At 39.9% G+C, this 24,041-nt stretch overlaps 1 long non-coding RNA gene across 1 annotated transcript in view; it reads right to left on the reverse strand.

Moving 5' to 3' along the window:
• Positions 1-2,027: 2,027 nt before the first annotated feature.
• LOC116795842 overlaps positions 2,028-24,041 on the reverse strand; it is a 247,218-nt gene continuing 225,204 nt past the window's right edge. The window contains exon 3 of the long non-coding RNA XR_004360174.1: positions 2,028-2,158. This is a non-coding gene — a long non-coding RNA (uncharacterized LOC116795842). The remainder of the gene's footprint in view (positions 2,159-24,041) is intronic.

Raw genomic sequence — 24,041 nt, forward strand, 5'->3', positions numbered from 1 at the left:
CACTTCAGGCCATGTTTAAGTGGAACAGAAGGAATCCTCTGAATACAAAGTCTGGCAGAGGAAAGAAATTGCACATCAGTGGACCACCGGAGCTCCAGCTCTGGCCTACAGAGCAAACTAATATACTAATTGGCAATTCACCACTTCAAACTGTTTTCAAACGTCAACCATACATTAGACATCTATACAGAGAGATTTACTGCACTGTTTGGAATTGCATCACAGTAGATAAATGCTTAACATTCAGCCAAAGGTGTCTCTAATCAGATACATACTGCAAAATGACATAAGTCTTAGCAATCAACTGATCAAGCAAAAAATTACTAATCTTTTGAGGAGGGGTTATTTTACAGTGAGATCAGTCACCTCTTCCTGGTATAATTTAATGAGTAGTGAAAACAGGAGTGATGAGCTGGTGACAACCACCTGGAGGGCTGCAAAAGCAATATCATTACTGTCTGAGTTCACTACTTAAACAGCCAGATAGCCAACACCCTGAGAAAAATAAAGACAATTTGAAATGTTATCTCATATATAGAGGATCTTTTCTATCCCTACAGGATTTTTTTCTTAATTTCGAAAAACACCAAAGATGGATAGATTAACGAAGATTAGGGGTCTCTTAAGAATCCTTATGTTTTATAACAGATGATACCTATGTATAACTGGAGTTTAAGACTGTTGACACAGAGTTCCCAATGTCTCGTAATTAGAGCAGCATCTGTGCTCAGTGCCCATATGTTGATATTCAGGGAGAATGACTAGAATGTTTCCTGGCCTTTAAAGGCCCATTTCCTACCCAAAGCCATTTGGACAGTATCACGATGCTCTCTAAGGACTGACAACACAGTGACATTTTCTATCAATGTTGGAAGGAGAGAGGGATCCAGGATTCTTGGACAATGCTTGCCACATGTTATTCACTTGGCTGCAGTCATTGGCTCTTGCCATGTTTGTTAGCATCTACAAAAACCCCCCAACTCCCTCCTATAAGGCATGCCAGGCTGTGCTGCAAGCTCATTTCAGTTTACATGTAAATACTGACCTTTGGCGTAAGTTTACTCCTGTTGAAAGCTTTGTTGGGACTTAAAGGGCTAAGAGAAAGTTCTGTTTTTAAGAATTATGGTTGAAACAAGAAAGGAAGAAGAGAACATAAGTACACACAAGAAGTCAAGAACCCAGCCCAGGCTGAAATCTGCCTTCCCCCAGTGCTGAGCCCACAGTTCAACCACGGGACTCTGCCCATGTTTTGCAAATCACAGGTATGAAAAATCAGAGGAGCCGAAGAAAGTATTTTGAAACACATATTTTGACAAGAACTAAACTAGGCAGAGTGTGAAAGACTTGCATTTTGCTGAAGTAGAACCCACATTTGGCCAAACTAAGATTTTACTCCACTGACACTACAGGATATAATCAACTAATAATGATGGATGGATTCGCAGCCGTGGCCCACTGTGTGAGGTGTGAGTGACAAGTGAACAAGCACCTGGGGCAGAAGTCAGATGAATAAAATTACTGAAGTCTTAAAGTATGCAGATTATGAAAATCCCCTCAAATACTTAATACTTGCAGTAACTTTTCACCTTCTATTTTTTTGTCTTCCTTTTATTCAACTTGGCACGAAGGGCTGCCTAATAAATTAACACACCCTTGATTTGACAAGCTTTTCCCCAGTTGCATTACAATGTCAAGTACCAGGGCCACTGCCTTCAGCATAGCCTTGACCATTTGTCATTTTCTTATAATTAATTACAGCTGTCTCAACTAAGGCTGTACAGAAATGATAAGACTATTATGCAGCTTTCAACGTCCGTTGTCTATGGGATTTTCACTCTCTTCATTGTTCTCCAGGGGGCCACTGTCCAGTGTTTTGGGTATGAAATTAATTTTATCTTTAATAGGAATCCAAAGCCCATTTTCTTGCATAACTTAAACTTCTTTTTTTAATTCATATTTTGCTAATGGCTCAGATGGTAAAGAATGCAACATATTCTGGCCCCAGAACATGCAGTACTTACCCCTGCTGTTCTGGATCACCACTGACTTGAGTCACACTCCAGAATTTTAAGCTTGCAGAACACGCTGGTATTTCAAAACTTGCTTCTTATCTGAACCAGAATACTCTTCTCCTTTAGGGTTCCCATGTAAGAGCCATCTAAGAAAAAAAAAAAAGTCTGTGTTGGAAATTTTGTAATCTAACATTTTCTTATGAATTTCATGTTACATGGTGCAGTTGGCCATATCTATTACTTTTACATCATCTCATGAGACAGATATCTAAATTTCTGCCAATTATGGAGTTAAAGAATGTCAAACAGGACATTCCCTTAGTACTTTAGCAAGACCCTTTCATTTCCTGCTCAAAAATCTGTCACATATCTTTATTCTTTTTTATCCAATATTATTTTGATATTTGGACAGATTTTTCAGGGTAAGTTTTACCATATCATTATCTTGGATTTTTTAATTACAAGATACTATTTGTATTACAGGAACCTTTGCCAGCCCCAGCCAAGACTGAAGTCACATTCACCTGAATCAAACCCTCCCCTAAAGATCTTGAGATTTACACAAGGCAGACAAAAGGTAAAAAGTGAAAGAATATCACACATTGGGAAAAAGAGAAGCAGACCTGGGAAGAGAAATCAAGTCTCTCTGACTTTGTTTCAGTGTTCAGCCTACCAATCCAAACCCTCAGTCACGACCTTCACCAAAAGAACACCCACCAGCCAAGTTTCCAGCAGCACAGGGCATCATCACCTTCCCTTTTCTCAAACTGTGCCACGCTTCGAACACTTTGTGCGTGAACTTTTGGTGCACTACTTCGAGAAATCAGATTTCTTTTACTTTTATTGCACAATTAGGTAAATTGGGCAGCTGTTCTACTTTATTTTCCCACTCTTTACTGCTGGCATCTATCTGTGTCATTCCTCACTAGCCCGCTCCTTTCAGCTTCCCACGTTGCTCACCAGTGTTACTAATTGTTCTATTTTTGCTTCAATGGCCACAGTTATTGATCGGGCACGGTGGGAATTTCTGATCGACTCCTGCAGCAACACAAACACCAAACCTGCCAGGGAAGGTGTTTCTCCCTCTGGATTGTGTCCTGACCTACGTAAGTCAGGGCAAATGGGTTCAAGGTCCACACCTATTTTTACTCCAGTACAACTTGCCCTTGTCTCTGCTTTGCAAGGGCAGATGATAAATTCCTGATACTTTCACAACAGGGTGTGGATGCATCTGCTTCGTTATTAGGTACCCCAAATAAATCAAAATCTGGCTATTTTCAGTACAATATTTATTTCCAGATGCATTTATAAGATGATAAATATACTTCTATGCGTGTTATAAATAGAATTTTAAAGATAACACATTTAAGACATCTCTCCCTATTTTGGGAAAGCTTCATTTAAAAAAAAAAAAAAGGTAAACATTTAACTGAAACTTAACCACTAACCTCAGGAAAATATTACAGCTATTCAACAAAACTATGAAGATATCAGCATTTATAATTCTCTCCCTGAACAAGTTATCTTAATTGCATTATAAGACTTCTGGCCAAGTAACATATACCATTTTCCATGAGAGCCTGTAAATGCTTTTGGCTTTGTCCCTAAAGATTCCAATGAAAGTCTTTTCATTTGTGGATGAAAACACAAACCCAAATGATGCCAGATATTTAATTTTCAATGAGAAAAATCTAGCTTTTATCTAACAAATTATATTCTCAACTTTTCAGTGAGGAAGTTGGGTATTTAAAAAAAAAAAAAAAGCAGAAATCTTCATCATAAGTTCTGATTTGAAAAGGTGATTCTTATTAAAAAAATATTTCCCAGTAGAAGTTAATGAGGTGAGAGACCTCTATTAAGAAAAAACAGATATAGGAATATTGGGACCTGAGATCTTATGGGATCTATGGTGGCAAAGAATTTTTTATTAAGTTCATTAAGTTGATCTCCTTGCCCAATTGCTTCTTACAGGGTTTTTTTGCTATATGAAAGTAAAAGAGGCAACTCAAGAACTCTGCAGTGCCAAAACTCCTTCACCTGCAGCCCAAGTTTTTTCCAGGCACTCTCCCATCAGAACTTCATTCCACACAGGGGAGACTCCCATTTTTCTGAAGTCCTGCTTCCACCAGCTATTACATTTGATGGTTTGTCTTCTGGGTAGAAGCACTGCCCTGTATTATAAAGGCAAAACAATTCTGCTACCATTTAATTTATTGGCAAAACTTTACTGGCTTCCTTTGCAAGAAATCAACCCTTTTACATTTAACTTTACACAATTTGCCTGTCAACAGAGTCACTTTTCTTCTGTGTGTCATTGGGTATTTGCCTTTTGTCTTAAATCCCCATTCCACCTATTCTCACTAATCTCTCTCACATGAGACTCCCTGTGAGACTTCAGGCAGTTTGCATATACTTAATAAAACCTTCCTCACTAATTAATCCATTGTTCTGTCAATATCTTGGAAAACTGACTGAAAGATCAAAGCAAAAAGTGTTTATATTTTTATCCAAGATTGTCTCTCCTGCTGCACATTTTCTGTGTGCATACTATTTACCATGTCAAAGAATGCCTCTACCTTTAAAAGAAACACAATATCAAGATAGACAGGCATGGTTTACTCTCAGAGACACCTGCTATTATTCAGCATCTCCAAGGACAAGTAATTTCAGTTTTAAGGAACAGCTAAACCTGACACCAAATCAGAGTTGCTAGTGGTTACAGAAGCATTTTCACAATAAAGTGCTGTTCTCCTTCAGTTGCCAAATTGTTACTAATTCAACCATTGAATAATGCAAGTTTTTATCTTATATAGTGTGTGAAAATGACCTGCAAAAAAGAGCTGTTCTTGAAAGGTATGGCCTGTCCACCATACACACACACAAAGCCATCATATACAAATCACATGGAACAGTTTTGATAGCAAAACCACATTCATCAGGACATTCAGGGCTTTCTCTGGTTCTGTATCTGGCTAATGGATGACTCAATGAAGAGAAGCACTATGTCAAGGGGACTAAACCCTCCCTAGAAACTGGAAAAAGTGCAAATTATGCTGATCTCGGTTTAAGGTCAACTCCCTGAGGCTTGGAAAGATCTCTGCAGCTCAAAAGCTACTGGTCTGGTCTCCTTTCTAAGAAGGTACTTCAGGTTGTTGCTTTCATCTCCATCTTCAAGGCAACTCCTTTAATGCAGGTGCTCTTTTGCATATCTAATGCTCCTCCTCTATTGTGGGGTTCAGTGGTGCTCTGAACTATGACAGGATAAAGGATCATGTAAGAGGCTTTTGGTTCTTTACCACCAAAATAGCTTTCTTTGGAACTAATGGTGGTACAGACTCCACAATTAAAATAAAATAAAATTAAAAAAAAAAAAAAAAAGCTGACTGAGGTGCCAGCCTCATTTTTTTTCAAAACTAAGCAATGAGTGACATCCAGACAATTCAACTTGTCAGAAAACAAAAGTGAAAAGTTCCTCTGGTGCCGCCTCTTGTCTGGTACTCCAGAGCTGCTCATACCTCAATATTCCAGAGCTGAGGGCTCTCTCTAGATTTTCCTCAAGTGCTGCTTGAAGCTTCACCCTTTACTCCTGGAAAAATCCCTTTTTAGCATTCGAAATTCCACTGCCTCTTTGGTGCTTTGATCCTTCACACATTTGTGTGCTGTTATGTTTCTCTGTAGCCACCGCTCAGCCAAACTCGATGTGCTTTGCTCCTTTAATGTTCCCTTTTATACGAGTCCCCACAGCTCACTCTTCCTCCTGAAATACCTCCAGCATCCAATACCTCTTTCTGAATTCCAGAAATCTGACAATGCTCGAGTTGGATTCTGTCTCCTGCAGTCAAGAACATTCTGTACTGAGTTTTTCTTGCGATTTAAACCATTTTGATGAACGTACTCTGAAAGTTTTATCTCCCATACCTCTTTTTTGGTGCCAAACCACAGTTGTGGGTGAGAGGGAAGCAGTGATATGGAATTACTTTAAATATCTGGTCTAGATGGGTTAGAGAGGCATGGAAGTCTCAGAGGGGAATGGGACTGGGTGGACAACATAGGAGTAGGTGCAATTCTGATCTGTGCCAGTGCATCTCAAACACACCCCTCTGGTCCCGAAGTCAACGAACAGTTTATTTTATTTGCACTATTGCAAATAAAGACATTTGGTCCCAATGGCTAATTCCCTTTTTTTCCCAGCTCTAGGGATGGCATGATTTTGTCAAGAATCTCCATCTCTTCATATTCCCGTGGAATCACATCTGGTCAGCCATAATTTTTAATAAGATGTGTCCAGAAGATTAACATGCTGATTCCACATCATCACAGTGATGTGAAATTTCAAGAACAGTCTGTTCTGCCAAATTTCACATTGAAGTTATTTTTGAAAACTCCAAAATGCTTCTTCCAAAAGTCTTCTAGTGAAATTTTTACATTTTTCTTCGAAAATATTTTGGCTCTAGCTTTCATTTACTCCTTTTTTTATATTTTTCTTTTTCAAGCAAGACAACACCAAAGAAGTAAAATTTTTTAAAACAAAGCCTCAACTCAGAAGAAGTTTACATTTCCTCAATGCAGCTCTAGAGAAAAGTTTAAATCAGTCATTTTCACCCTAAAAAAAAATTAAAAAAAATCCCATTTTCATTCTGCTTCACATAGCATCTCTGTGGACAATGCCATAAACAGCATGTATGCCTAACCTATAATTTTTTTCCTCCACTAGCATCTGCCAATTTGGTAAATTATAACGGAGCAAACAAATGTATTTGTCACAGCTATAATAAGATGTATCCATGGTACCTACACTGTTTGATTGTTATTAAAGAATGAGAAATTTTAATGCTGGATTAACACTTCTCTTGTCTGATTGAACAATCTACATTATATTTATTTCTGCTAACTCTGATTGAAAGTATAATGAGAGCTATGAGAATTATTCTACTTGCCGTTCTACTGACACTCCCACTAACCTGTGCAGTCAATAAATTAGCTGATGCACTAAAGCACTTTGCCTCTGCTGATACACAACGACAGTAATTTCAGTAGGGCTGAAAAATCAAAGATATTTAATGACAGATATAATTATAGCCAACACTTTGTAAGGTTTCTTTGAAATAATGTTAAGCTCAAAAAAAACCCACCAGAGAACAAAATGCTTGAATACAGCGACAGACAAACACCACAAAAAAACCTTCCAGACATAAAACAAGAATGTAAACAACCAAAAAGAAAAATTTATTCTCCTACTCACTAAACATGTCTGGGAAAGAATCATGTATTTGAGTCATGGCACAGACATTTTTCCTTCAGAGATTGAACCTGAAATGTATTTCTTCCTTCGTGCCCAAATTCCAGTGAGATCCAGTTTAGAAAATAAAAGTTCATTTAACTCTCATGAATGAACTGAAAGAAAAACAAAACCTTTTCCCTCTGGAGAAGCCATTAGATTTTGGGAATTTTTAGTCTTAGGAAAGGTGTGCTAGAGATGAATAAAATGACAACCAGATTTTCGAGGGCTCAAGTTTTCTTCTTCCCTTTGCTCCCAGTGAGATCTTCCAGCTGTGTAGCCACAAAACAAATGTGTCTCTGCTTCAGTTAGGTGGGGGAGACGACCCTTTGCAAAAACGTGGCTTTCCTCAGTTTTAAAGGGCACTGAAGGCGTCCTCTTGTCGCTTTCTTTCGTTTTACACCTCTTTCAAGGGACAGTGGAAACATCAAGTACTAAATAAAAACAGTGCCACAGTCTGTAAGCAGGATGCAGCAGAAAGAAACGCTATATTTGATAAACTAGTAAGAGTGAATTGGTCTCAATCATTTTACATGGAGCCTATTCTGGCTAATTTTTTATGGGCTGATGCCTTGCACTTCAAACTGATGCTACTTTGCAGCACAGGAGAAACAAAAAGACTCCTGAGCCACAGCTTGGTCAAGCATTACATTTCAAAACAACTGTTTCCTTGAGGGTAACTATGTAAGTACCTTTTTTTTTTTTTTTTGTAGACAAGAGTTATTCAGTTAAAGAACTGCATAATGTAAATGAAAGATGAGGGAATTTTGCACGAAAAGGTAAACCTTGACACCACACACCAACAGCTGGCATAAACTGCCTTGCCTCCAGGGCAGATAATAGCTGTTAAGACTAACATTTGAATTTCACCCTTGGAAAAATAAGACAGTTGTATTTGTTTTCTGTGACTCAATATTAAATAAGATTCTTTTCTCTTCATATATTACAAAATCTGGATTTATATTTTATTTCAGAGATTCAGCCACAACCAACACAGAGGACTATTTGTCTCAGCACTATGACAGGTACGAAATCTGAAGTTTCCTTGTTTCTAATAATGATACAAAAAACTTACAGGAATAAAACACAGTAAGAGTGAAGTTAGATACATAAGGTCATGCACACACAAATGCATGTGTGAAAATATTTGTGTGAAGAAAGTAAGAGATGAGGAAACCTGTCTCAGCATCACAAATTACCTTAACTTCGTCATATAACGACACAAAATATCTGTGAACTTTGAAGACAAGCACGACTGGGCATGAAGTTAACCCAAATAAACTAATTTTACAGCAAGAGCAAAATTCCAAAGGCAGTAGTCTATTTATATCCAATGAATTAGCTGTTATTTTTGTAAAAGGATACAGAATATTTAAAAAAAAAAAATCCAACAAATATCTATTTCAGTCGCTACTAACACACTCTTTCTGTCCCAGGAAAGCTAACGTCAAATTTTGGAAGCCTCAAATATATGCTGTCAAGTTGCTTATTTTGGAATTATGCAAAGAAAGTGTCTGCTAAAATAATAATTAAAAAAAGAAGCGCAACTGCACAGTTTCACCCAGAATAGATCTCAACATGCTCTATTCACAACTCTCTGTAGGAATACAGAAGAGGAAGGAAGGAAGGAAGGAAAGTAATTGCTATTTAATTATATCATAAAGACATCAGCTGACACTGCCAGCAAACGTGCCATCCCACATACAGTTTCCAGCAGGGGCACCTCTGGAGCTCATGGGAGCCTGGACCACAAACAGAGGAGTCCAGTTCAGGATTCTCACACCCCAGAGCCCAAAATCCCAACCCACACATTATTTATCACCCTACCTCATGTCCAGACATTTCCAGGCTGTGGGCTCACTCAGGCTCTTGAGCATTAGCAGGAAACCACCTGACTTCGATTATACCCCTAATTTCTGCAGCTCTCCCCATCTCTGCACCTGCCTCATTCCTGGCTTTCCTTTGATTTTTGGCAGGTGTTACCCCAAGCATTTAAGGGTGCTCCAGCGTAAACCAACTGCAGATGTTAAAAGGACAGCAGAAAATAGACTGAAAGCTCACAAAGTGATGTAAAATGCTCCCTATGGAATTAAAGCAACATCCAGAGGATGAGCTATGAAGATATTCCACCAAAACCCAATATCCACAGCAAAACTAACCTGCTAGGGGGAAGCAGGGACCTTGACAAATGTAGTGGACACTGTCCTAGCATTTCTTCACGCTATTTCCATGAAGGGCCTTGATTTGAAGCTGTGTGAGGACACTGAGGGCATTTGGTGTGTTCAGCTGGAGGAGACTGAGGGGAGACTTCATTGCAGTTACAACTTCCTCATGAGGGGCAGAGGAGGGGCAGGCACTGATCCCTGCTCTGTGGGGACCAGACACAGGACCCCAGGGAATGGCCACAATGGAGTTGTGGCAGGGCAGGGTTTAGGTCAGATATTAGAATAAAGGTTCTTCCCCCAGAGGGTGGTTGGGCGCTGACCAGGCTTCCCAGGGCAGTGGGCACAGCACCAAGGCTACCGGAGCTCAGGGAGCATTTGGATGATACTCTCAGGCACAGGGTGTGACTCTTGGGGATGGTCCTGTGCAGGGCTGAGGGCTGGAGTCAGTGATCCTTGTGGGTCCCTTCCAACTCGGCACATCCTGTGATTCTGTGTAACGCAACCTGCTCGATGAGCTGCTCAGGGCACCACAGCCCAGACACCCCCAGGAGCTACTGGGTCTCTCCTGCAGCACCTGATGTTCAGCCCTGGGGGGGTCACAGAGACCCACCGGATTTTTGTTTCATATAAAGGCTCCTGTGTGTTGTGCTGCCCCTCAGCAAACCTCAGTTTGCAGATTCTGTGTGTTCTCCTCATGCACCGAACCCGCCGGTGTCTGAGGGGGTCCAGCCCATGCCCAGGGTGTCACCCCCCTGGTAGAGGGGCCCAGCCCATGCCCAGGGTGTCACCCCCCTGGCAGAGGAGCCCAGCCCATTCCCAGGGTGTCCCCCCTGGCTCTGCTGCAGAGTTGAAGCCTTGTTTTCCTGATGGAGGCTCCGTGTGTCTGGGAGAGCTGCGTGAAGGTGACTGTGACACAGTCAGGCTGTGCTGGCTCCTCTGATGTCCTGCAGCATCTTCTGCTTGGCACAGTGCTCGTCTCATTACTTCTGCATCCACTGTCTACATAATAAAAGTTCCCCCCCCCTTTTTTTTTTTTTTAATCCAGAGGCACAGGGGTATTTTTTACTACATCTCTGAGTGCATCTTAATACAGAAGTGATATTCATTTCCATTCAGCTGTATCAGAATATGTTTCCTGTAGATTTGGGGCTGTAGAATGCAGATAGAGTTCTGTATGAAGCTCAGGCTCTGTATCTGAGCCTCGGCAGTGCCTTAAGTGATCCACTAAATAAGCAGAGCAGTGAGCTCCAAACAGCAGGTCTGCAGCACCAACAGTTTCTACACTGCTGGGCTTCCACCAAGAGCTCACCAGCATTCCACTGAGTATTCTGACAGGCACATGTTATCTTCCCTAATTTCCAACAGTTAAACCCTATTAGAACAAATCAGAAAAGCATCAAATATTTTTCTAAAGTCACTGGCCTGTGGAGCAACTGCTTTAGCCCCCGTGGGGAAGCCATTCCTTTTCCTGTGTCAGGGGAAACCATACACACAAAAAAGGAGAGATCAGGTTATCATACACACACCCAGGATTCCCAGGCACACCCTGGCCTGTTCCAGCTTTTGTTTGAGGATTGCTGCAGGCACATGGGATGGCAACTCATTCCATTTGCTTGTGGCAGATGTGCAGTTTTCTCCTCCCTTCACTTCATTCAGCTTGAGAGGGTTGTAAAAAAAGAAAAGCTAACCTGTCTTCCTTACTGCAGATTCTTTCCTTGCAAGACCCAGTCCAGATCCTTGGATCATTGATCTGCTTTTCTGAATGGCAGAGCTATGAGACAGTCTCATACTCTGCTGGGATGTGTGGGATGAAACAGCACTTGCTCCTCATCCTACTGCTGTGGGGAAACAGGAAGAAGACACTGGCAAATGAGCAAAATAAAGGAATTAGACTTCAGGAGTGCTGAGGCTTTCCACATTTGAGGATGCTGCTGACGTTGCATATTTTGATTACAGCTTTGAGATTTGTATCAGGATCTCTTAGAAGAGGATTTGAATTTGAAGTTTCAGGTCAGGCACAAACCACAGAGAGTTCTGTACCTGAGGTGAACACTCCTCCTGTCTCTGCACCATTTTTCATCACACAACTTCACAGCCCAGGACTGTGGTGTTGGTTTTGATTCAGCTCACACAAACACATTCAGACCAGAACATTCCAAATCATGAGCTTTCAAGTGGAGCCAAATAGAAAATGCAATGCAAGCAATGAAAAGCAGTTCAGGCTTTTTTATACTCCAACTTATGCAAACGGTTTGATAAACTTCTTGTGAATTTACCCATTTTGTGTTTTGTTTTTGGAATTTTTGCATTCCTCTCAGAAAAAAGCTATCAGTAATGGATAATGCCACCATTTCCCCTTTAAAATATGCCTCCATAATGAAAGAACTTGGATCCTCCAATCAAAAACATTATGTTTATAGGCCTCTTTCTACCCAGGCTTCACCACGTGAGGAGATAAGGATGTGGGATTGAACTCCTTTTCATTTCGTATAATAGTCAATAATGGCTAATCACATATTGCATTTTTACTTGGGGGAAATGATCTCATTATATCAGTTTTTGATCCCCCATGATTCTTGAGACTCAGTAAATGGGAAGGTTTCCAAGTGAGTAACTGCATTCTTGATGAAACTGATTTCTTTTTATATAATCCCATAAAAGATATCTCTCCTCATATTAGTTGGTGACTGCCATGTAATATACAGTGTTTCATCATTAGCCAGCCTAAATGGACATTCATTGGATTAACATTATAATGTTTAAATTTCTCCTGCAAAATAATACATTAGAGATTATTGCTGTAGTTTTTGCTCCAAGGCACTACTGCTGGTAATCAAAATCTCATTAAAAGGAATTCATATATTCTGTAGCCCAAAGGATCTCAGTTTCATTCCTTCCCCTGTCCCTGTGCCTCCCACGCACTGACTTATGTGGGTGTTTTACCTAAGGAAAAACTGTCCAATTTGGCTCTTTTAAGAGCAGGTGTCAAAGGTACAAACAGAATTAGACATCAAGTTGTTTACATACCTTTGGAAAAAATCTCACTTCTCTTTTTGCCAATTTAAGTCAAACATTTAAAGTAATGAGAACTTTTTTAACACACACTGCTCTGATGTATGGTCAGATAATAAAATCCTTTGACATTATAATGTATTTGACTAGAAGGAAACATAACTTTACATGGATATCTGGCCCTGTAACTAACTTCCTTATCTTCTGGTTTTGCCTTTCCTCTTTGACTACATTTCTTTCAAATAGCTGATTACTTTTAAACTGAACACAGTGGTTACTGGAACCAGATTCCATTGAAATGAGATGTGAAGTCTTCTGGATTTTATAGAGTGTGGCATTTGCCTGTCACCAAGCAGAAAAAATAGAGGGTGTTTTCCACCATTTTTTTTAAATTGAACATCAAGATCATAATGAGAATATCAGCATTGTTTATTTTTTAGGAAAACCAATCTAGTACAAAGACACCAAAGCACTGCGTTTTTCAAGTACAATTTTTCTACCTTTCTCTACATTACCAAGGTGAGAGGGTTCTCCCAGGGCAGCCTGAATTATTTGGTCGCACTTTATGGAAGATTACATGATGAGCTAGTTTCACTGGGGACATGGTTTATACTGTCAATCTAAAGACGCAAAAAGTGCTAAAAGCTATAATTGCCTTGGTGTGATCCTTGAGAAATGAAGTTTCTGAACCTCTTTATATTGACAGTGAAGTCACAGGTGGAGCCTGAGGGAAGACAAACCCCAAATGAGTCCAGAACTCAAGCCATGGTCTCAACCCCTGCTTTAACAATACCTGTCCTCTTTGCTCGGGATAGTATCTTAATATTTTAGTCCACATTGCTAATTCACAGCCCACCTTAGAGAACTTGTTGGCTCTGCATCTGGCAGATCTTGTGTCCAGAGACCATTGCTTCCTTCAGTCAATCCCAGGGTACAGCCCAACTTGAACATGATTCAAACAAACAAACAAACAAACAAGTCTGACTAACTCTTTGCTTCAATTTTGAATTCTGTCAGCTGTATATTAGTATCCAAACCCAGCGGATACAAGATGCTGAGGTTCCCTAGGAACCCCCCTTAGGTCATTTTACGAATTGATTACCTCAAACACAATTGCAACAACAGATTTATTGTACTGATTTCTTACACTTGGGCTCCTCGTTTTTCTCCTCTCTGGCTTAACAGTGGCGAGGTGGTGACGAAATGGTTTGATAGAGCAGCAAGTGGAAAGAGTGCAAATGGGTGAGCCTTTGAACTGCTAGAGTGGCACAAAAATATTGACCTCAATTTTCGGTCAATTTGGAATCCTGAAATATTTTTAAGATGAATGTGATGCTTGAGAGCTGTGGGAGGATTTGAAAAGCTTTGCTGTTTTATGTACCTTCTGGCCCCTTTGAACTTCTGTGCTATATGTACCAAATGCAGGAATGCTCTTTGTTTCCTGAACTCAAGCTGACAATTTGTGTTGCTCAGTTTGTTTTCTTGGCTGCAAAAAACTTCATAGATTTCCATCCCCAACTTTAAGCTGAGAATTTTCTTTGTACTTGCTAATGTAGGGAACACAGTTTAATGACCTTCCCAAGTGCTAAGAGTAATTAATCACTAATTGTTTTTAGAAATAGGTTTTCCAAGGTACCAGTTTAAACTAAGCTTGTTTACTGATGCTCACTCATCCATATAATTCACATCTTGCAACTAAAATCACTTTTTCTTTAATATAATGAGATCTTAGAAAGTCCTCTACAGGTTTCCCAAATGTTCTGAGAAAATACCATAGTGGCACATTGGTATGTTAATAAACATTTTATTTACTTCACTTTCAGCAGAGAAACTTGTAGCTAGACAAGAATATAACCCACAATTTAGGGAAAGCTGCTCAAAGGCAATCTTGTTCATGGTCCTTCAGAGCAAAGAGTTCTAAGTTGTTTAACCTCATGTAAAATCTCTGCTATTTCACTGCCTCTCACCTAGTTTAAATTAAGCTTTATTACACAATATTTTAAGGCTGTATAAAGCTCTGCAATGAAAGACACTAGAGGTTTATCCAGTTGACTTTGTCTAGTATGAGATTTTCTATTGAGCTTCGTATTCATCAACAGCAAAGTAATAATGGGCTCACAGGGGAGGGTCTTCCTTAAACTTAGGGAGGAATTGCTGTGCTTGTGCCCTTCAGCACCACAATTTATGACACCAGTGTGCACAGAACTGCAGCACATGTTAAGCAAAAGTAGATGATTAGTACCAACAATTTTAGTAAATTACTAATGCTTAAACATAAGCATCTCAGCATTAGTGAGTTCCTTGAGGATATCTTATATTTCCAGCTAAGGTTTTTTTTAAAAGTCCTTCTTTGTGTAAGAAGATGCTTAAGCTGTGGATAAGCAGTAGGGTACCTTTCTTTTAATGGCACTATTCATATTTTCGTCCTTAAAAAATTGGTTCAGGTGAAATCTTTTCCCTCCCTTCCTTGGCAGATAATTGGAGGTTTTTACCCCTGATACTTCAAGGGACAAACTTTCACATACAGGGAGTTTTCTTACATTTATCTAACCAGATGCTGCCATCACCGTGATATATGGGTGCTGCTGCCCATCTGTAATACTGAGATCCATGTACAGAGATCTAAAAGCAAAACATTTTCCATTTAATCCACTGACCCTTCTTCTGGGAAAGAAGGCAAATGTTCTCATTATGACTTCTCTTTCTCCTTTTTTTAAAATTTTAATCACATCTCAAATCGGCTTCATTTGATCTCAACTACCTTTGTCCTGAAGCTATCACTTTTGTCTTCTTTTTATGAAAACCAGGGTTTGTGATTTTGGAAAAAAGAAATAAGCCTTTTTCTCAAGTTTTATTTCATTGCTCTGTTCTTCACTCAGAAGATTAGCTTGAGGACAGAAAGCTACATTGATATGGGAAGAGGATGGAGCTAGCTACGGGAATTCACATTTTATAACCAAATTTTAATTCTGCTTCGATTTCAGTCACTGACAGAATTCACTTGCCAGAGTTTGTGATCATGACAATTATTCTGAAATTCAGAATCACTCTGTAATCTCCCTCGTCTTGTTCTTCCTTATGAGTTTCATTTGAAATTGGTGATTATTGAGCATTAGTCAAGCTGCCTTCCCCCTAAATGCCGGAAATTCAGTATTTAATATTTGGTTTCATGGTCCAGATGCTATTTAGAGCTATATTTGTGCTCACAACTGGAACTGTAAACCCTCCTCTAGCCTCTGGCTGAGCGACATATGTGCTTAGCCAGATGTTTTGTGGATACAGAGGAAACCATCTCTTAAATACATGACCTGCTTAGCAAAGGATCCGGTTTCCTCAAATGTTGGGAGATGATAACACTGATAAGAAATCCCCTGTAAAACATCAGTCTGTTCTTTGCAGCTCCCAGACAGTCATCTGTTACATGGGTTATGAGCTCATGCTACTCAGGCTGGAGTTTTCAGAGCAGCCTTTGACACTGGGCTTTCCTGAATTCTCTTCTGAAAACACTCACTCCTGTGTCTGTGTAGGTGCTGAGCCATTCACACCCCACCCTGGTAAGAATTATCCAGTTAGGATCAGATAACCTTTGTCTGCCAAGACAGTCCTGGAATACAGCTTCATCCCAACATTACAGTCAGGATACAGACTGTATCTTACCACTTTCTTATCATGTGCCCCAACATTTGGGAAAGATGCCCCTCACATGACCTGCCTCCAGATGCATTTATGGCCCATGTCCTGTTTTGCTTTTCATATACTTTTGTACCCCCAGTCTCAATATGAACTACTGTGCTCACAGTGCCTGGGTATTGTTTCCTTGATTAGAAAACACTGTTGTCATTCCAGATTTGAAGCCAATCTTTCAATAGATCATATCGCTCCATAATGATTAAGGCACTCACTGAAGAGAGAAACTCAGAAAATCAAGGAGTCCATTAATATATCAGAGATGAAACTTGCACTGTTGTTCACTTTGATACCCAGGACCACGACAGCAGATAATTCTGCTTTAAGCTGTTAGTCAAAATGCTTTCCATTCTCAATACCAGAGGAAAAACCTAGATTCTAGTGAATTTAATGCCAATGCCTAAATGCCCATATAATTATTATGACACTGGATTGAACCATGATGAAACCATTCCTCTCCCAACTCCTCAGTACTTGACCATTAATCTCCTTGACAAAAACAGAGCTACACAGCAATATTCCAAACTTTTTAGTGGAGGTAGAGGGCAGTTATTAATTACTTGTCCATACCCCAGTATGGACAATACACCATTTCATTTGATACATGTGTCACCCTTATCCTCAGTTGTTTCTTCACAACTGAGCACAGAGTCAGAAATATGATTAACTGTGAAATCTAATATATGTCAATTTACCTGCTGTTTGTAGCATATTCTGAATAAAAAAATTGTAGACTTTCTCATTTTTAGTTATCCTTCACTCATGTCAGAAATGCCAGATTCCTGAGCTGTACAGTAAGAGGGAAAATAACTGAAATGTCCTTTCCTGAATCAATCCTGTCTCTGCTGACATGGCAAGATGTCACAAAACCTGAAGATGAAAAATTGCTTACTGTACCTAACAGCAAATTAATAACAGTACAAACACTGCAGCCAAATCCTACAGGTGTTACTCAAATATGATGCTCATCAGCCCCAAGAGAACCTAATCCACTAATACCACAGGTTGTATTCTTCACACACTGCTGTCTATAATCATGCAGTATCCATAAAGATTTGCAACACCAGACCACACAGTGTTTGTCTGTGTAAACAAAACCAGTAGAGTCCAGTTTGGTACCTCAGAAAAAGGCTTATGTGGTACCTCATTACTGGGATTCTAAATGTGTTTCAAGCTGGCCTAATTTGCCTCCCATTAAAGTAATTTGTATCCCATTAAAGTCACTGGTGGAATTCATTCATTAGGTTTGAACAGACTCCAGTTGAAAGCACTGCTGAGGGTCCCTTGCCAAGCTGATGGTCACCACTGACACAACCATGGTGAGACAGGGTTTTCTTTGTACAGTCACAGCATTTTGAGGCCCTAACCAAGATCAAAGTCCCGCTGTCCACCAGGAAAAAGACACTTGTATGCTCATGAGTTTTCTATCTAAACATCCAGAAACAGGAGAAAAGGAATTAATATCTAGTTTTTCAGGCAGCTGAGGGTAGCACCTCGTCCAAAGTACCCATTCCTCTGGTTTAGAAACACAACACGTTTTCCCTTCCAGGATTGTTTTCTCAAGATATCTGAGAGACTTGAAAAAAACAGACTGCTATGATACAAATATCTCAAGGCTCGTTATTGCTTCCATTAAAGACACTGGAATCCAGGGAGAGAGCTTGAAATAGTAAAAAACCCCCGATGATTGCAGGAAAGGGATGCAAGACTCTAAGTGAGCAATAGCATAGGTGCAACTGCCAGCTCCATCCAGCAACTTGTCATCCATTATTCCTATTTTTTAAGTTCTTTGGTTTTTGATTCCTTTTGATTTGCCCAATACCACAGAGTAAGTTTGGCTAGTGAAGGACAACACACAAGGAAAGCTGTGTACCTAAAAATCAGCAATGAATTTAATCACTTGTTCTCTGCTCATTCAGCCAAGGAATAATCAAATCCAGAAGCACAGCTGAATTCATTCAGTAGATTTTGATTTATATTAATGAAAGAGAAAGGCTCTGAAGCTTCACTGCATTAGGATTGCCTTAGCATGGAGTCAGCACTTGTGTCTGCCTATCACATCTCTTCCCTACCTTCCCTCAACTTTTCTGACTCAGAAGTTATTAAAAGGCAAAGTTCTCAAAAGAAGATTACGGCACTTGTCAATAAAGTGTTTCTCACCATTACAACTGCTGAAAAGTTGGCAAAATCAATTGTTTATGTTATCATGCAGAACATTTTCACTTTTTATCTGTAGAATGATGTCTGACTTTTCCAAAAAGCTAAAAAAAAAAGCCCTTTTCTGTCACTTATTAAAACTACAGAGCCTCCGTCTGGTGTCTTCCTACTGGGCCTCCCTCTCAAATCCTTGTGAGTTCTGCCTGGAGAATGGCAGCCAGCCCAAATCTACATGAGGCTCCTGTTTAAATATGACACTCAAAGCCAGTCTGAAATGTGACAGGTATACAAAACAAGGCCTCAAAACAAGAGGTTTAGTCCAAGACTCTGAACTAAACATTTGTCTGAAATTGAAACAGGTTTGGCAATTCAGTTTTGAAGCTCTGTTCAAAGGCCGTTGGAATAAGAAGAACACTCCCTGAATCTCCCTGGGGAATTTTGAAATGCCTGCTTCTGAATATCCCCTGTGCTGGCTTGGAGGGTTGTGAAGATCAACAAGTGAAATGGCTTGTCCATTTGTGCAGAAGACTCTCCGTGAGAAACCTTGCTGCAAGAGGCCAGCAACCTGTGGGCAATAGAAGCCTAACCCAAAATTTGGCCAGTTAAATTGGAACTTCTCTGCAACTCCTGATGGACATAGACCTGGCTATCATTCTTAGCCAAACAGTGAATTCTAACTCAATCATAGGACTTTAAACAAAACAGCACAGTCAAATATTTTTTGCTAATTTAACCAGTCTTTAGTTTAGGAAGGCTGACTCTAGGGCCCTGTCCCTACTTATTTCCAAAATTCCTGGAAATTATTAGGAGAAATAAATTCATCACTGTCACCAACTTGATCAGGAAACAAATATGGCTCACAAACAAGTGATGTTGCACCTTTATGGATGTTGCACCTTTCTTTCTCCATCCTTGACTTCCTGCTAAGTGAAGCAGGCACCCATTTTGACTATTTTTAAAGCTTCTGTATTTATACAAATATTATTTATAACATATAATGATAATATTTAATATTTGATATAATATAAATAATATTTATAAATATAATTTATTAAATTATAAATGTTCTGTATTTATTTGTTTGTTTAGAAAGACACCTTTTCATTATGTTTGACTACAACAGAAATATATAGCATCATATCATCACAGGACTGGAATGATCCTTGGCCAAGGTAAGACATTTTCATACCTGGCAGCAGGGTTTTAAAGTCCTGCATTTTTGGGGTAATACATAAAGCTGTATATCCTCCATACAGTTTCAGAACTAGGATTGAAAGACACAGTGCATGCTTTTCTGTCATGGGTTTAGGCTGACCTTGAACACAGGAAAAAAAAAAAAAGAAAAATGCAGTGATGTGCCAGAGATGATTTATGGGAAAGAAAAGAGAGCTCTTTCCAAACAGCATTAGTGATCAGGTAGGGGAAAACTGTGAGAAAACACATCAATGCCCAAGCCAAGAGAGCACACAAGAGGTCCATCCCCTCTAAGCTACCTCCTTATTTCCTCTGTAATTCATCCATCACCCCTTCCAAAAGACCTCCACGGAGAGTCTTTTCCAGGCTGTGATCTGATAAGTGAAGCCAAATAGGATAACGAGGCAAGGAAACCTCACCACGCTCCCATTTCAGGTGGAGTAGCCACAGAGAGGAAAACAGATACATTTTGCTTTCAAAAGAAAAAGAGACCAGAAAAAAGTGAGAGAATGTAATATGGATTCTCTTATCTCTCTGCTGATGGGTGCTACTGGCTGCCACCTCATAAAATGATCAAAGAGCTCATAGAACCATTCCCCATCAAAGGCTTTTTCCATGCCCGGGACAATGTGGAATCAAGTCACAGGTGGGTTGGTTCAAAACTACCTTTGTAGGTGTTGAATAGTAGAGCAGAACAAGCTAGAAGAAGGAATGCTGATCATTGAAGGTAAGGGGAACCAGAAGCACAGGTGAGCTGAACTCCATATCTGATATTTCTCAGCAAGTACTTGTCTCTGGATGGGAATGAAATAATTCTTGCATTTTATTATGCCCAACCTGATAGATGAGAAAATGTCTGAAACAGAACAAGGCAGCAATATGGAGCAGGGCAATTATGGCTCCCAGTTTGGCTTTTTTTTTTTGCACCTGTTGCATTTCTGCTTTTCTTTGATTTCTTTTCATTGTTTTTGTTTCAATTTTGAACTCATTAAAAACACCACCAGTTTGACTGTGGGGTCTCCCACGGAGCAACTACTCCATCATGTTCTTTAACCTGTGGGGAGACTTGCCTTGCTTCCTAGACCAAATTCTGCTCTCTGTTGTATAGCAGCTCAGATGCGGTAAGTAATTTTCTCTGAAGTAACTGGACATACTTGATAAGCAGAGAACTCAGCCTTTGCTCAAGTTTTGTGATAAGCCTAGAAGTGGACATTTAGATTTCTGTCAACTTATGTGACTTTGTCTTTTGGTAAACAGTTTCTTTACACAGGACTGCTGTTTGCTCCCTTTATTTAATCTTCCCTGAGCCAGTGGAGACACATGTAGCAATTTTCTACAGACTCTTCTGCACCTAGCACAATTAAAGGAATTTATCAGACAGACTGCTTTGGAATTCTCTGCACCAGTCAGAACTATGGAGCTTGTAGCTTGGCTTGATAACGTGTAACTACGGATGGACCAAGAGAGCTTGATTTCAGCTGAAGGCAGGGTTGCAATCTGGCATTTCAGAATGGCACCAAGTGACACTCAAATTCATTAGTGCAGCTCTCGTGGGTGACACTCATATCAGAGGGAGTTTCCATAAGCAGCAGGATCCACTGCCCCATCTTCTAGGCTGGATGCTGTAAATTATAACTCTGGAAAAGAAGGTCCAAGTCAGCAGATGTTAAATCATTTTCTGAGGCTAAAACAGGTCTCTATGTGTTGCTTTTACATTCTGTTTCTCTTCCCATTCCACACTCCTGCACAACACACAGCTGAAGACTATATTCCATCTGTTTAGGTGACTTGCTTTCCACGTTGTACCCACCATCCATTTACAGTCAAGTTGGAGGTTGTTCCCATCCCAACTTTAACCTTGAGACATCCTCTGTGCTCACACTGAACCTTCAGGATTGTTTCAAAAGACCATGTTTTGCAACAATCAGGGTGTTTTCAGAGGCCTTCTGTTTTTTTGGCTTTCTTGGAAAGTGGCACCCTCAGGTCCCCCACGTAGATGGAATGTTTCCAGTTAATGCTCTTATCTGTACAACAAACCTCGTGCCTCAAGCTCATCTCCTTGCCAATACAAACATGTTGAAGTTAGCTGTAAATATCTGAAAAAGCCAATATTCAAGTAATAAGACAGCTGAAACAAATATTTTTCTGCATTAAGAAACTTGAATTCCCCCTGCAGCTCCCTGAACCACTGGCAATCATTATACTTGTTCCTTCATGCATTGTTTTTGCCAGGGTGTATTATTAATCCTGTTCTTCTTGCTGCCAGATGGATTTCAAACCATGCTATGGTTTGAAAAGTAAATTGAAATTAGCATTACCTAAACCTCTAATTAAAGTAGTATTAATTTTTCTTCACTGAAAAATTAAAGGCAAAAATCCCATACTTGACAAAAAAACCCCCAAAACCAAAAAACTTCCACATTTTAAAGTCAAAGTCAATTATGAATTATGGATCATTTGAAATAAAGCAATACAAAAGTACCCACCAGGCCTATATGCAAAGTAAAAATGAATTTATGACAAAGCTGATATTGACCCATCATTTATAAGGTCTGTTAAATTCATCTTAGGCTGGGTTTCTAGTGGAAGATGATTTATTAAACAAAGTAATATAAAATGTAATGAAATAGATTAAGTCTCTTTTTGAAATATTGTTATCCATTAGATCTGGTAAATTTAAGTCCATTTAAACATGAAATATCACTTTAGCAGATACTCCAGCTCCTACCTATATGTGGGATTGCTAATGCTTAGTTTCCTATGTTGAAAAATCTTTGTCAGGAGAAGAGATGGCAGTAATGATTTTATTTATTTGGGGGCTTTAAATTAATCATCTTTAGGATATTTCAACAAAGCAAATCCTCTCTGCCGCCACAAAGAACACAGATTTCATCTAATTTTGATGCACGAGTGTCGTGCCCTGGTTATCAGGGAGTTAAGCTTCCAAAGAGCCTTGCATGTTCCATACTGGAGTGGGAGTGGGAGCACAGGAGATGCTTCAGGAGCAGCAGGACATGAATCACCCCAGGCTGGTGATGGCCTGAGCCAGGAGGACCACGTGTTGAAGGGCAATGTGGTGGCTGTGAGGCAGGTGACAGGTTGTGCCCAGGAGAGGTTGTGGTGCCCGGGCAGTGCTGGCACTGGGCTGCCAAGTTGCCTCAATGGAGCTAAACTGCCTCTGGATCCCACCTGATGTGTGGTTACCCCTGCTGAAGGGCTTATTGACTCCCCCACCATGCAAAACATTTTCCTGACACAGTTTGTGTTTCCACAGCACATCCCTGAGGGTGTTGAGTATTCCAGTGCATTTTGTTTCTGGATAAATCAATCCACATTGCAGTAGGAGTAGATGTAACTTTTCTTGCACAGACCTTGGCTCTGGGTACATTCTGGAGGGAAAGGAGGCTGAAGGCAGCCAATGGTCCCACTCAGCAGATAAATATTTGGGAAAACTGGTGACATCTGTTAACTTTAAAGGAAGAGAAACATTCAGGGACAGAGCCAGGCCCACACATCAGAGCCTGGGAATGAATGAAGTATGTGAGTAACCTCAGTGAAATCAGAGTATCCTTCACAGCACTCAGGATATCTGTTGCAGCCAAACAGAAAGATGTTCCTCACTGCTGAGTTGTGTGAGAGCTGTGTGGTGTAAGATCCTGTGCATCTCCTGCACACCCTTGGCTGGATCTCTGGTTACTAATCTGCTGCTACGAGTGCTAGGATTCATTTCCTGAAATAAATCTCTGGTGTACGGGCTTGAATGGTTTATAACCTTGCTTCCCTCTGTGTTCCAACAACATTAATTCTGTTGTAATGACTCCTGTAAAGCTATCATTTGAATAGTAATGTTTTATCAGTTTTACTTTCGCCTATTTTCCAGAATAATCCATTCTCTTATCTCCCTTTTACTTTTCAGTCTTTGAACATTTCTAAGCTTTAGTGTTTGTGCATAATGTAAAATTGCACTGCCACAGGAAAAGCAGTTTCTCTTTTTTAATTTATTCATAATTAAAAGTCTCGTGTTAGTGACAGTTCTCAAATCTGACATGACATTTTTATAATCTAGTTAATATCTCGAAAGGTTTCTCTACACTGCAGACTGGGAATTATGCAAATTAAAAAAAGGAAAAAAGCGTTGCCTCAGTGTGGTTTAATCATAAAGCTATGACTGAAGAATTATTATTGTTTTTATTGTAGGAAAACTACATTACAGGGTTTTGCCAAAAGCAGGTGACAGCTCAGTACATTCTGCACTGCAAGAATTCCCCTTTTCCTACAGTTTGCTTCTGCAGGCAGATATAATCATGGATTCACTGCCACTGCAAATATACCTGGCCTTAGTCCAAAGCTGGTGTTGAAGTTAATAGAAAGATTCTGTAATGGCCTTGGGATCAGGCCCTTTATAAATATAATTGACTGTCATGCTTTCCTCCCATTTCTCTCTGTTCCTCTTGACATTTTACACTGCAGGATCTTACACATTTACACACTGTGTGTTCAGCTCTCACTGGAGCAGCCCCACGCTGCAGTAGAGGA

The sequence above is a fragment of the Chiroxiphia lanceolata genome, chromosome 18 (genome assembly GCF_009829145.1).
Source record: "Chiroxiphia lanceolata isolate bChiLan1 chromosome 18, bChiLan1.pri, whole genome shotgun sequence".
Classification (NCBI taxonomy): domain Eukaryota; kingdom Metazoa; phylum Chordata; class Aves; order Passeriformes; family Pipridae; genus Chiroxiphia; species Chiroxiphia lanceolata.